General features: G+C 43.8%; 1 protein-coding gene and 1 long non-coding RNA gene across 3 annotated transcripts in view; one reads left to right on the top strand and one right to left on the bottom strand.

Moving 5' to 3' along the window:
* The window catches only part of GPR1 (G protein-coupled receptor 1), a 47,615-nt gene that overhangs the window by 19,790 nt on the left and 15,247 nt on the right, over positions 1-12,578 (bottom strand). The window lies entirely within an intron of this gene.
* LOC120638519 lies at positions 6,939-9,295 on the top strand. The gene is made up of 2 exons (XR_005660213.1): positions 6,939-7,083; positions 8,821-9,295. It is a non-coding gene; the product is annotated as an uncharacterized LOC120638519 (long non-coding RNA).

Genomic DNA, 12,578 nt, shown 5'->3' with positions numbered 1-12,578 from the left:
CCCTTTACCTCTTCGCAGCTAAACCCTCTTTTTCCCCTTTTCCCTCTGCTCCTCCACCTCTCCCTTCCCATCCCCACAGCACTGTACTCATCCGCTCAACTGTATATATTTCCGTTACCCTACTTATTTTGTTAATGAATTGTACATCGCCTCGATTCTATTTAGTCGCCATTGTTTTTACGAGATGTTCTTCCCCTTGACTCTATTTATTGCCATCGTTCTCGTCTGTCCATCTCCCCCGATTAGACTGTAAGCCCGTCAAACGGCAGGGACTGTCTCTATCTGTTGCCGACTTGTTCATCCCAAGCGCTTAGTACAGTGCTCTGCACATAGTAAGCGCTCAATAAATACTATTGAATGAATGAATGAATGAAAGATGAGGGAACTGAGGCACAGAGAAGTTAAGGGACTTGCTCAAGGTCCAATAAGTGGCAGAGCTGGGATTAGAATCCAGGTCCTTCTGACTCCTCGGCCCGGGCTCTGTCATCCACTTCCATATCAAACAGAAACTCCTTACCATCGCAGAGAGAACCCCCCCTTCACCTTCAAAGCTTATTAAAGTCACATCTCCTCCAAGACGCCTTCTCCAACTAAGTCCTCATTTCCCCCACCCCCCTCCATCCGTGTCATCCTTTTGGTTGAATTTGTACACTTTGTTCACCCCACCCTCAACCCCACAGCATTTATGTGTATATCTGTAATTTATTTTAATATCTGTCTCTCCCTCGAGTCTGTATGCTCCTTGCGGGTGGAGAGCATGTCTACCAACTCCATAATAGTATGCTCCCAAGGGCTGTAAGTAACACAGTAAGTTTCCCCTAAATATGATTAATTGATTGATATACTGTACTCTCCTAAATGCCTAATACAGTGCTCTGCACACAGTAAGCGCTCGCTAAATACCATTGATTGATTATGGTATTGTACTCTCCTAAACGCTTAGTAGAATGTTCTACCCCCAGTAAGCGCTCACTAAATACCATTGATTGGTTGCTTGATTGTTGCATTGTACTCTCCCAGCGCTTAGTGGAATGCTATGCACATAGTAAGCACTCACTAAATACGACTGATTGTTGCACTGTACTCTCCTAAGTGCTTAGTTTAGTGCTCTACACACAGTAAGCGCTAACTAAACACACTTTATTATATTATACTCTCTTAAGTGCTTAGTATAGTGCTCTGCACACAGTAAGCACTCACTAGAAGCACTTGAGTATTGTATTATAATAATAATAATAATGTTGGTATTTGTTAAGCGCTTACTATGTGCCAAGCACTGTTTTAAGCGCTGGGTAGATACAGGGTAATCAGGTTGGCCCATGTGGGGCTCACAGTCTTAATCCCCATTTTACAGATGAGGGAACGGAGGCACAGAGAAGTTCTCTTCTAAGCACTTAGTACAGTGCTCGGCACACAGTAAGCGCTCACTAGAAGCACTTGATTATTGTGTTATACTCTTCTAAGCACTTAGTACAGTGCTTGGCACACAGTAAGCACTAGCTAAATACACTTAATTATTATATTATAATCTCCTAAGGGCTTAGGACAGTCTCTGCCCACAGTAAGCACTCATTAAATATGATCGATTGAATGATTGTTGTACTCTCCTAAGCGCTTAGTATAGTGCTCTGCATACAGTAAGCACTCACTAAATGCCACTGATCTATCGATCGATTGAGTTGTGCCTCTCCCGGCTGGTCCCTCCTGAGCAAACCTCCTTCCAGGCAGTCCCCAGAGGGACCACCGCCCTCCGCGACCGTGTCCTTGCCGACACCCGATTATCCCTCACCCAGGGAACAGTGACTCTCTCACGCAAGGATGGGACTGATCTTTCCCAGGCCACCGATCTTCCCCGACGGCGTTCTGCTCTTCATCTGCATCTGCTCTTCATCTGTGGAGGAGCGGGGCAGGATAAGCTGACCCTAAATGGTGAGTGGTGTGAACAGTCAGTCTCCGGGTCCGCGGTGAGGATTCAGTAAGGTTCTGTGGGCCGCAGGCTCTTCCTCCCGGCCCAGCCGGGAATGAGTGCCATGGCCCTGTCTACGCCACCGCTCGTCTGCTTCAGGAATGTTCCAGCCCTGCCTTCTCGGCCCGCCGCTCCTCTACTTAGGCAGGAGGTTCCTCCTCAAGGATTAACAACCCCCTGTAGGACAGGCCCCGCAAGTTAGCCGGCTCACACAGATACTTGCCTGAAATAGTCCTTTTTCTATCCAGCCGGCAGATGGGATTTCCTTCCTTTTCGGAGTAGTCGAGATCGTGAGCCTTGGAGGGATAGGGTCCGTGTCATCTTCCTATCTGTAGACTCCTTAATAAGAGCTTACTATGTGCCAGGCACTGTACTAAGAGCTGCGATGGATTCAAGCATGGACACAGTCCTTGTCCCACGTGGAACTCAGAGTCTTAATCCCCATTTTACAGATGAGGTAACTGAGGCACGGAGAAGTGAAGTGACTTGCCCAAGGCCACACAGCAGACAAGTGGCGGAGTCAGGATTAGAACCCATGACCTTCTGAATCCAGTGCCTGGGCTCTATCCATTACACCATGCTGCCTCTATTCTCTTTCTTAGTGCTTAATAATGATAATGATGGTATTTGTTAAGAGTTTACTGTGTGTCAACTGTTCATCATTCATTCATTCATTCAATCGTATTTATGTGTTTTATTATGCTTATTATGTGTTTTGTTAAGTGTATTATTGTGCTTACTGTGTGCAGAGCATTGTCCTAAGGGCTTGGGAAAGTACAATACAACAATAAACAGTGACATTCCCAGCTCCCAGTGAGCTCACAGTCTAGACTGGGGGAGACAGACATCAATACAAATAAATAAAATGACAGATCTTTACATAAATGCTGCAGAACTGGGGAGGTCGGGGAAGAGCAAAAGGAGCAAGTCAATGTTCTAAGCACTGAGGTAGGTACAAGCTAACCAGGTTAGACACAGTCCCTGTCCCACACAAGGATCAAAGTCTTAATCCCCATGTGTATATTCATGCAGTACAAGTACATATAAAAATTTGTACATTTAATAATAATAATAATAATAATGGTGGTATTTGTTAAGCACTTACTATGTGCAAAGCACTGTTCTAAGCACTGGGGGGATACAAGGTGATCAGGTTGTCCCATGTGGGGCTCACAGTTTTAATCCCCATTTTACAGATGAGGTAACAGGGGCACAGAGAAGTGAAGTGACTTGCCCAGAGTCACACAGCTGACAAGCAGGGGAGCCGGGATTTGAACCCATGGCCTATTTAGTTATTTCCTCAGTTGATCAGTTCAGACATAATGACACACTTATCTAATCCAGGCTATTTATTTCCTCCCGCTCCCACTCTGTGTAAATAATTATTGTCTTAAGGGCAGGGAACAGGTGTTTTGCTTGACTGCAGTCTCCCAAGTGTTCAGCTCAGCCTGCTCTTGGTCATCGTTCTTCAGCCCCAGTTAAGCCCTCCTTGGCCCAGCTCCCTCTGCCTTCCGCATTATCCCTGCACTTGGATCTGTGACCTCTAGACATTTGATATTCACCCCACTTCCAACCCCAGAGCATTTATGTGCACATCTTGAAATTTTATATTATAAATTACTTATTTAGGTCATGTCTGTCCCCCCTTCTAGACCGTAAACTCGTAATGGGCAGAGAACATGTATGCTAATTCCGTTATATTGTATGTTCCCAAGTGCTTAATACTGTGCTCTGCTCATAGCAAGCGCTCAATAAATACCACTTATTGATTGATTTAACTCTCAAGTTGTATCGGCTGTTGGAAGCTAGGTCCTGGCCCTCTCCCTCTCAATCGAGCAGGCTGTTTGTTGGGAAGAAGTAGCGGTAAACACACAATGGAGAATTAAAACAACACAGAGAGGGGAAAAGTAAACTTTAAGAGGAAAGAATCCTTTTCCATTAAAGAGACTGAACAGTTATCTGTATTAAAACGACACAGAGAGGGGAAATGCAAATTTTAAGAGGAAAGAATCCTTTTCCATTAAAGAGACTAAACAGTTATCTAAGGCAAATCAATAAGCCTATACAATTCTTTATTCTTTCCTTCAGACAATGCTGCATCTCAGCCCAAAAATGGGAGTCGATCGCTGAGGAAAAGTCAACGTGGTACACTGCCATCAAGAAGGGAGTAGCTCTCTTTAAAACGAAGAGAAACCAGGAGGTAAAAGAGAAAACTGAACCAAATATTACAAAAATTAAGTACAACAGCACAGTGATTAGACTGTAACCCCGTCTGTGGGCAGGGACTGTCTCTATCTGTTGCTGATTTGTACATTCCAAGTGCTTAGTACAGTGCTCTGCCCATAGTAAGCGCTCAATAAATACTACTGAATGAATGAATAAGCTTTTTATATGCCCAGTTTGCTGGGGTTGTCAGTCAATCAATCGCATTTACTGAGCACTTACTCTGTTCAGAGCACTTGAGAGAAAAAGATGTTGTGGATTTTGCTTTGACGTTTATAGCCACAGATGCACTCATAGATAAACTTCACCATCAGTGATATACTCTTTGAACCAGAAGGACAGCTCTATAAATCTATAATGGGAAGCAGCGTGGCTCAGTGGAAAGAGCACGGGCTTTGGAGTCAGGGCTCATGAGTTCGAATCCCAGCTCTGCCACTTGTCAGCTGTGTGACTGTGGGCAAGTCACTTCACTTCTCTGTGCCTCAGTTCCCTCATCTGTAAAATGGGGATTAAGACTGTGAGCCCCACGTGGGACACCCTGATTCCCCTGTGTCTACCCCAGGGCTTAGAACAGTGCTCTGCACATAGTAAGCACTTAACAAATACCAACATTATTATTATTATTAAATCAACACTTGAGAGTTTTGCCCTGAGAAATGAGAATGACTTAACGTGTTGTAAAGTGCCATTGATTGTAAACATACTACAAGTTGAAAAGCATCACTTTTGGCTTTGCAACTGGGTCTACTCCAAGGATAAGATAAATGAAAACCATTCTTGATTCCTGACTCACTGGAATTTGTCCCAAGTCCTATCCGTAACGATGACTTTGGGTTCTTTTTGTCTAAACATTTACAAGCAAATACTGCATTTTAACTAGATCAGGGACCCAAGAGGAAGTGAATCCCATGTTGTGGGAAGAACTGGGTTAGAAACCGGGACTCCTGAATCCATTTTCCATGTTTGAGCCACATTACTCATTGTGGGAGGCCAGAGCTGTGGCTGCTTCCTTTTTAGTAAGGGTCAGGAAGAAGCAGCATAGTCTAGTGGATAGAGCACAGGCCTAGGAGTCAGAAGGACTTGGCTCCTAATCCCAGCTCCGTCACTTGTCTGCTGTGTGACTTTGAGCCAGACACTTCACTTCGCCTCGGTTCCTCATCTGTAAAATGGGGATTAAGACTGTGAGCCCCATGTGGAACAGAGATGATGTCAAACCTGATTTGCTTGTACCGATCCCAGTGCTTAGTACACTGCCCGAACCTGGTAAGTGCTTAACAAATACCACAATGATAGTTACCATACCTGAGCCCCCCGCCACTCTTCCCCTTCCTCCCTGCCCCCTCCATCTTTCACCCTTCTCTTCGGATGGGTGAGTTTCTGCAGGTGTATAAGTCTAGTGAGTACAGTTGCTGATGGGAGAGGTGGCAATTTCAGACCAACTCTCTGGGAGGAGAGGCAATGGGGTAAACCTAAGCTCACCTGGCACCTCTGGTGGAGCATGGGGGGCCTTGGACCCACTAGATTTGAGCCTAGTGGATAGTGCACGGGCCTGGGAATCAGAAGGACCTGGGTTCTAATTCCAGCTTATCTGCTGTATGATCTTGGGCAAGTCACTTCACTTCTCTGTGTCTCAATTCCTTCATCAGTATATGGGGGATTAAGACTGTGAGCCCCACATGGGATGGGGATTGTGTCCAACCTCTCTAACCCAAGGCTTAGAACAGTGTTTGGCACACAATAAGTGCTTAACAAATACCACAATTATTATTAGTAGTATTCTTATTTGAGAGCATAGGAAAGGAAGGTGGATGAATTACCCCAGGGAGCTAGATGGCCACTGACTGGAAAGGAATGATGGTAATAATTATTGTAAACTCCCTGTGGGCAGGGAATTTATTTATTGTTGTGTTGTACTTTCTCAAGGGCTTGGTACAGTGCTCTGCACATGATAAGCGTGTAATAAATATGATCGAATGAATGAATATTCATTAAGTGCTTACTTTGTGCTAAACACCATGCTAAACATTCAATAAATATGATTGATTGATTGATTGTTCAGCTCCAGGACTGTAGGGGGAGATTTCCTTTTCTGGCCATCGACTGTTCATCAAATCCCACTCTGGATTGGACCATTTCCCTTTGCCCCAGGGGGAAGAGAGAGGGGGAAGACTCTCTTCTTCCTCCTCCTGGCTCACTGTCTTTATCATTCATTCATTTAGTTGTATTTATCGAGCACTTACTGTGTGCAGAACACTGTATTAAGGGCTTGGGAGAGTACAGTACAACAATAAACAGATACATTCCCTGCCCACAACAAGCTTAAAGTCTAAAGTTCTTACTCTTCTACCCTCCAGAATGCTTCCACCAGGAACCCTCCCTAAATGCTCTTGAAATGGAAAATTGATACCTAAAACTCCAACTATTCTCAAAAAGCATGAATCTATTCAAGGCACTCCCTGACCCCTAAGTACCCAGATAGGGTTCATCCCAGGGGTGTGAATTGGCTAAAGTGTGAATGATTGGATATGGGCGAGCCTGAAGCGTTTATCTGATTTGTCCTCTACCCAGCTGTTTGGTTGATCTGTGACACACTTGTTGATCGGTGTTGTCTGATTGTTTCCTGCAGACAGTCTCTGACTATTTTGGGTTAATTGTCAATCATATGATGTGATCTGATACAGATGGTGCAGGGGGGAGGGGCAGGGATCTCACACATCCCCATGAGTCTCAGAATGCTGCCTGCTGGCTCTTCGGGTGAGGGGAGGCCATGTCTGCCGCCATAACCCCCTGGTTTTGGGATTAGAACCCAGGTTCTTCTGACTCCCAGGCCCGTGCTATATCCATGAAACCACGCTGCTTCTCCTAGCCAGCAGGCTTGTTTGGCAATAAGAGGGGTAAGAGATATTTCATTTATTCCTTCATTCAATTGTATTTATTGAGTACATACTGTGTGTAGAACACTCTACTAAGAACTTGGAATGTACAATTTGGGAAGAGATAGAGACAATCCCTGCCCAACAATGGGCTCAAAGTCTAAAAGGGGGAGACAGGATTACAGCTTTGCCTGGACACCCTCATCTGATCTTCCTTCACCTAGCGAGTCAAATTCTCTGATTGATATCTGCCAGTAATTAGGATGCATTCTGACACAGGCAATGTCTAATCCTCTGGGGAACCAATGGAAGTACTTGTGCTTCAGAGGAGCAGAAGGGTCTTTGTACCTTAGATACAGAAAACTCCTGAATCCCCCTCAAAAAACCAGGCAAGAGGCAGCTGCCTCATTGCTTCTGTCCTAAGGATAGGCTGGTTGACCATCCTTAAATTCAACTCAATCTCTTGAGAAGCAGCATGGCCTAGTGGAAAGTGCATGGATCTCGGAGTCAGAAGGACCTGCATTCTTATCCCAGGTCTGTCACTTGTCTGCTGTGTGATGTGGAGCAAGTTGCTTAACTTCTCTGTGCCTCAGTTACCTCATCTGTGAAATGAGGATTAAGACTGTGAGGCAGGTTAGAGGATAGATATGGTCGAAAAAGAAGTATTAAATTCAACACTGAAAGTTTCTTTCTCCCATTCTCTGTTTACCCACTTTCCCATCCCGACAACATTTTTTATGGATGATCTCTTTTGCCTACTGTAGTAGAAATGCATGCTTTAGTATCATTGGTAGCTTTTTTTTAACTTCAGTTCTCCTACAGTGAGAGGAGAGGCAGTAGGGTCCAGTAGAAAGAGGACAGGACCGGGATTTGGAAGAAACAGGTTTAATCCCTCCTTGTTCACTTGGCCTGCTCTGTGTCCTTAAAGTAGTCATTGCACCTGTCTGGGACTCATGGGTAAAATGGGGTTAATGATAGCTCCCTTCCTCATAGGGATGGTGTGAGCAAAATAGGAGAAGTGATGTTAAAAGCTTTATGGGGGGGAAAAAAGCACGCTGTCCAAATTCAAGCCATTATTCTAATCTTGTTGCTATATAACCTTGATATTCCCTTTGTATTTCTCTTTAGACTCCTGGCCTAGTTTCCTCTTCTGTAACAATTCATTGGCTCTCAGGTCTCTGAAGAGTTCTGGATTTAGCCAGTGATGCAGCTTGGTACATACCCTCCCTTTGTGAACTGGTAGAGCTTGTTTCTGAGCTTGCAGAAGTGTCCTTTTAAATAGTAGCCAGGGTTTCTTGAACTTTTCTTTGCCTCCCAAACTCTTTCAGTTGAGTTCCTCCTGATAAAGTTGGCTTTCCTGAGTTCCCTTTTCTTTATCGTGCCAACTTCTCTCTTCCCCTCTCTTAGGATCGCGACTACAATCATCTTGTGCTTCTGGCTGCCAAGGTTTCCATCCATTTTCAGATTCTAATGCTATAAACTAGAGAAAAATCCATTTCCCATGGCTCAGAGCCAGACCTTGACAAAAACATCATTCATTCAGCTTCATCTGGATACTTTTCATCCGGTAGACATATTAATACAAATGTCCCCCCAGTAATCACACACGGATTCTTTAATAGATGTCTGAGTTGAAAGATAAGAAACTTTTCACACATCCAGTTTGACTTAAGCTCAATAACTCAACTCTAAGGTCTTGTTTCTGACATGATTTGTAACAAGTTTAGATAACATTTTGGATCTGTGTTCATTCTTAAGAGAAAATGTCAACCGAAGGAGGCTGCTGAAAAATAACAGGATCATCATCCCCTACTGTTGCAGTGGAGCATCTATGTATTCATTCCTTCCCAAGGACACTCTGATCCCATGATAATGGTCTATGAAAGGAAGTTTATTTGGTTAATACCAAATGAGTCTTGAAGATTTATTCATTTCATCGGATGGATGTTGGAGCAATGGAGCTGAGAAGCTCTCAGTGTGTAGGATCCCTGACCTGCTGATATTCCAGCTGCCGGAGAGAGAAGAAGCCATTTGTATGCTTCACAATGAAACTGATTTATCCACGCCAGTTCAATTTGGACTTCCTTCAATCCTGTGAATAAGTTGTTTGCTGACTGGCTGGATTTTTTTTTCTTATGTAATAAGTTACTGAGAAGTCAGAGGGCAATTCAACATCCCAGTTGCTATGTTCAGATTCTTTTTGCTCCATTAAAGAAATAGGCCTGTGGCCAAAGCTGTCTCCTTTTAATTAGGGCCCTTATGCCCAAGTTGTAGGACTGAAAATATTTTAAGGGGGAAATTGGGAACTTGAAATCGTCAGTGATGAGTGGAATCACACAGATGCCTTTGGGTGCTATAAGGGGTAGGGAGAGGGTTTATCTCCTCTCTCTCTTTCTGCCTCTGGCCTGGAACACCCTTTCTCCTCATATCCCACAGACAATTACTCTCCCCCACTTCAAAGCCTTATTGAAGGCACATCTCCAAGAGGCCTTCCTAGATTAAGCCTTCCTTTCCTCTTCTCCCACTCCCTTCTGTGTTGCCCTGACTTGCCCCCTTTATTCATCCCTCCTCCCTCCTCCCAGCCCCACAGCACTTATGTACATATCTTTAATTTTATTTATTTATATTAATGTCTATCTCCCCCTCCATTCATTCAGTTGCATTTATTGAGCGTCTACTGTGTGCAGCGCATTGTACTATGCGCTTAGAAAAGTACTATACAACAATAGAGGCAATCCCTGCCCACAGTGAGCTGACAGTCTAAACTCTCCCAAGCTTTTAGTACAGTTCCTTGCATACAATATGCACTCAGTAAATATGATTGAATTGAATTGAGCTTCATCACCATCTGACTCCCAACCGAATGACTCAGATTTACAAAAAGCATTTGTTGCCATGGGGAAGGAGTGGGAATGGAAGACCCAGGGGAAAAGGGCATGTGAGCAACTGGTCTCACGTCCCCACGTGGAGCACCCCAGAGAGCCCCTTCCTCCGATCAGGTGGGAAAGGACCAGGGCTCCGCGAGATAATGGGTCCAAATGGACTTGTGGAAGGGATAGTCCTGCAACGGGACATGGGAGGTGGAGGAGGAAATCAGACGCCGTTTGCAGCGGGGGTTTCTGAGTCGAGGACAAAAAGCAGGGTGAGCTACATTCATCCATTCACTCAATCTTATTTATTGAGCGCTTACTGAGTGCAAAGCACTGTACTAAGTGCTTCAGAGAGTACGATATAACAAAAGACACATTCCCTGAATGAATGCATTGGTGCAGGGAAGCAGCGTGGCCTAGTAGAAAGAACACGGGCCTGAGAGTCAGAGGACCTGGGTACGAATCGTGGCTCTGGCAGGTGTCTGCTCTGTCTCCTCGGGCAAGTCACTTCACTTCTCTGTGCTTCAATTTCCTCACCTGTGAAACGGAGATTCAATACCTTTACTCCCTCCTCCTAAGACGCAAACCTCATGTGGGGCAGGGACTGTGTCCAACTTGATTAACTTGTATGTGTCCCAGTGCTTAGGACAGTGCTTATTCATAGTAAAGGCTTAAAAAATACCATAATAAATAAAATTAATTATGATATTTATTAAACACAGGCACTAAGCACTGAGCTAAGGACTGGGGCAGCTACAAGATGAGCCGATCAGGTGGGACCCTTATTCCCCACAGGAATCATGATCTATGAGGTAGAGAAAGCAAGAATCTTATCCCCATTGTATAGAGGAGCAAACTGAGGCCCAGAGAAGTTAAGTGACTTGACCAAAGCCAAAGAAGCCAGTAGCAAAGTTGGGATTAGAACCCAGGTCTCCTGATTCCCAGATCCATGTTTTTGTCAATGGGCAATGATCCCTTGATCCCTCCCCTTTTCTCCCTTCCTTCTTGGAAATTTTCTGGAAGCTCTGTGGTTTGCGAAATTCTTGCTCTAGAATGGGGTCACTGATAGAAAATAGGGGGCATCTAAAACAGAAAGGAAATCCTGTTGCCTAGGGGATAGAGATAGGCCTGGGAGTCAAGAGACCAGGGTTTGCATCCTGGATCTGTGACGCGTGTGCCATGTGACCTTGGACAAGTCACTTCACTTCTCTGGGCCTCACTTACCTCATCTGTAAAATGGGGTTAAAGACTGAGTGCTTAGTACAGTGCCTGACACAGAGTAAGCATTTAACAAATACCATAAAATGAAATAAAAAAGGAAGAAATGAGAAGGGCAGCAGAGGTGGGGTCACAAGGGAGAGGGAGTCAATCAGTGGTATTTATTGCGTGTTTTTTATGAGCAAGAGTATTGTACTATGCATTTGGGAGAGTACGATAGAGTCAGTGAGCATGAACCCTGCATACGAGGAACTTAGAATATAGTGGGGGTGGGGAAACGGACACTAAAATAAATTACACACAGGGAAAGCAACAGAGTGTAGGGAGATAAACATAAGTGCTCTGGGTTGGGCTGAGTAACAAAGTGCTTAGGGGATATGAACTCAAAAACAGAGGCAACACGGGAGTGAAGAATGGGCAGAGGATATCTTGTCCTCCTACAATTTTGTAGCCTTTCACTTCTCTCTTAGAATGACCTGGCTTAGCAACAAAATGAACTTGTACAGTTTAATGTTCATCAAGAAACAAAACTCTTGGGTAAAGGGAACGATCGGTTCATTTAAGTCAAGGCACCGGAAATGACAATACCGAATAAGCATTTTAGTTATAAAATATAATGTGCCAGAAGCCCAGAAACTAAGTTAAAAAAAGGAACATTTGCAATACATAGAGCAGTACAGTACATGGCTGAGATTGTTCCTACTTATAAAAATAAAACCCACCCAATTTTGGAATTTGCTAAAGTTTAGTTCTTGCATGAGGTGTTATCTCTTCCTCACTAAAAGAAGAAAAAAATCATTGCTCAACTCTTGAAAACCTTGATTTGTCATAAGGTAAAACTTCTAAGAATTTCATTTTGAAAGTGACTTTTTTTCCTCTATTCATATCGGTTTAAACACCCCGAAGTTTAGTAACCAATCAAAGGAATTTTAGATTTTCTGGAGAATTTGGTTTATTAATATTAAGCCAAAATAATGTTCAAATAGAAAATCATTTACTATAAACAGAAATTAAATTCCATAAATCACAACTACTATGACAGCCATGGCTTTATAGAACACTTTTTTATAAGTAGATTGTAAGGTCCTTGAGGGCAGGGATCATATATCTTGCTCTCCAAGGGCCTAGGACGCAAATATAGTAAGCGTCCAGAGAATACTGGTGATACAGCCATCCTTCCAGCTTCCAGTCACCTTGACCGAGTGCCTTGGGTAATTTTCCCTCCAGACTTTGAAGTCTACACAGAGGTAAGAAGCAAAAGTGGTTTTTAGGAATACTACTTTCAAGGAGAAGAAAATATCGGTGCTTTAGTACTCTAGAAATAACCTGAGTATATACTATCCAGGTATAACTGAGAGACTATGACTGGGAGACTCATTTAACGTCTCTCGACCCAGTTTCTTAGATAACTTGAAAATAATATTCTGC

The sequence above is a fragment of the Ornithorhynchus anatinus genome, chromosome 7 (genome assembly GCF_004115215.2).
Source record: "Ornithorhynchus anatinus isolate Pmale09 chromosome 7, mOrnAna1.pri.v4, whole genome shotgun sequence".
Classification (NCBI taxonomy): Eukaryota; Metazoa; Chordata; class Mammalia; order Monotremata; family Ornithorhynchidae; genus Ornithorhynchus; species Ornithorhynchus anatinus.
This window is presented reverse-complemented; position numbering and strand designations above follow the sequence as displayed.